The sequence below is a fragment of the Myotis davidii genome, unplaced genomic scaffold (genome assembly GCF_000327345.1).
Source record: "Myotis davidii unplaced genomic scaffold, ASM32734v1 scaffold446, whole genome shotgun sequence".
Lineage (NCBI taxonomy): Eukaryota > Metazoa > Chordata > Mammalia > Chiroptera > Vespertilionidae > Myotis > Myotis davidii.
The window spans coordinates 100,710-103,132 of NW_006296799.1; the positions used below are offsets into that span (position 1 = coordinate 100,710).

A 2,423-nucleotide genomic window follows, 5' to 3' on the forward strand; every position below is an offset into this window, starting at 1 on the left:
GGCTTCAGGGCCCAGTTGCGTGGCCGCCCGCAAACCGCAGGCTCAAGACCCCCTGCGTTCCCCACCATCATAGCAATGCCTGTTGCCGGCAGAGAACTGGGAAACATGGAACAAGATTTAAAAAGCCACCCCAGTCACCCTGGCTGGTTTGGTTCTGTGGATTGAGCACAGACCTATGAACCAGGAGGTCACAGTACAATTCCCGGTCAGGGCATATGCCTGGGTTGTGCACTCGATCCCCAGTAGAGGGCATGCAAGAGGCAGCCAATCCATGATTTTCTCTCATGCTGGATGTTTCTATCTCTCTCTCTCTTTCACTTCCTCTCTGAAATCAATACAAATATATTTTTAAAAAATCCTATAAAATAAAAACCTAATATACTAAGTGTCTGGTTGTCCGGTCTGCTGTTCAACCAATCAAAGTGTAATACGCTAATGATATGCTAAGGTTGCTCAGCCACTCACTATGACGTGCACTGACCACCAGGGGGCAGACGCTCTGATAGGTAGGTTAGCTTGCTGCTGGGGTCCAGCCGATTAGGACTGAGCAAGACAGGCTGGACATGCCCGGGAGCCCTCCCACATCCCTCCCTGGCCATGATCATGCACCAGTGGAGTCCCTTGGTCTGGCCTGCGCCCTCTCGCAATCCAGGACCCCTCGGGGGATGTCGGAGAGCTGGTTTTGGCTGATCCCGCAGGCCAGGCCAAGGGACCCCAGTGGTGCACGAATTCGTGCACCAGGCCTCTAGTAAACAATAAAAAGTCATTCTGGTCAGGGCTCCTGGGCAGCCCTTTATGAAGATTTTGGGTTACTCCCTTCCAGTCTTTGCTTCTTAACATATTTTTCACCCCCATTTTTCTTTGTCACCGAGTCACACTCTTCTTCATGCATGCATGTCTCTAGACAAACCTCCATTTTTGAATCCTGTTTTCCTCACTTAAGACTGCAGCATGAGAATAAGACTGTGGTTAATTTCTGTTCTGACCGTCGTAAATAGTGCTGCGAGGTGCGTGTGTGAGGCTGCTGTGACTTTAAATTCTTTCTCAGGAGAGACTCTGAGTGGAATTTGTAGGTCACAGACCGCAGCCCTTTGAGCGAGAGCCCCTCCCGCCACCTGCGATTGGGCAGGACCACGGCCAGCCCTTTGCTAATCTGCCTTGGCCTGCGCCGGGCGATCTCCCTAAAGTACAGAGTGGGACGCATGTGAGAGTGCAGGCCTGCCCCGCCGGGAACACGGTCGGAGCGATGCCGGGAAAGCATCGGAAGCAAATGCTTCCCGCGTCTCTTTCCCGAGTCTCAGCTGCCAGAGATCAGCATGGAGATGAGAGCCGGGCCCCGGGGGAACTGCCTCCCAGCTCAGCCCACAGAGGGCAGGGAGGTGCAGTATTCTGTATTAAACCATGAGGTCAGCAGCCATCACACGACTATTGGTTCTCTCTCTCAGCCTCACCCCCTCATGAGCTGTCAGCGTCTCCCTGATTCCACAGCCCCGTCACTGAGTGTGGCCCTCATGCCCAGTGCCTCGCCCCTGCCCGCAGCACCCTCCCCCCAGCACCCTCCCCCAGCACCCTCCCCCCAGCACCCCTCCGGGCCCCAGGCCAGCTCTCTCATGTCCTTGTGTCTTAGCTGCCTCCTGTCAGCGGCACCAGCACCTCCCTCCACTGCCGACCCCATGCCTCCTATGATTTCTTCTCAGGTGCTGGACACACTTTGCTTGCCTCCAAGTCGCCTTCCTTTACGCCCCAGAGACAGGGGTCTGCGACCTCGGCTGCGTGTAGGTCACTGGGAGCTGAGTCCCAATGCCCAAGCCCCAGGCGAGGCTCAGGCCCACTGAGAGCCCAGCGCATTCTCTCTACCTCAGTGTGACTCCACGCTCAGGCGGGACCGAACCCACAGCCAGGCGGGTGCAGCCATAACCTGGTGCCACCCTGTCCTCTGGTGCCACCCCCATCATCCAGCGCCACCCCCATCACCTGGTGCCACCCTGTCCTCTGGTGCCACCCCCATCATCCAGCGCCACCCCCATCACCTGGTGCCACCCTGTCCTCTGGTGCCACCCCCATCATCCAGCGCCACCCCCATCACCTGGTGCCACCCTGTCCTCTGGTGCCACCCCCATCATCCAGCGCCACCCCCATCACCTGGTGCCACCCTGTCCTCTGGTGCCACCCCCATCATCCAGCGCCACCCCCATCACCTGGTGCCACCCTGTCCCCTGGTGCCACCCCTGCTTCCCTCATCTCCGTGGAGAAACTCTAGAGTCCCCTGCGTCCCCGCTGACTTTTTGCAGCACCAGGAGGCGAGGCTATTTCTTGCTGCAGCCCCCATGCGGGGCCTGGGCCTGCTCCCCTGAGCCCTGCCCCTACTCCCCTGAGCCCTCCCCACTGCTGCTCCCCTCAGCCCCCCTTCCCTTGAGCCCTGC

General features: G+C 58.4%; 1 protein-coding gene across 1 annotated transcript in view; it reads right to left on the reverse strand.

Moving 5' to 3' along the window:
- NDNF (neuron-derived neurotrophic factor) overlaps window positions 1-2,423 on the reverse strand; it is an 8,936-nt gene that overhangs the window by 1,989 nt on the left and 4,524 nt on the right. The window lies entirely within an intron of this gene.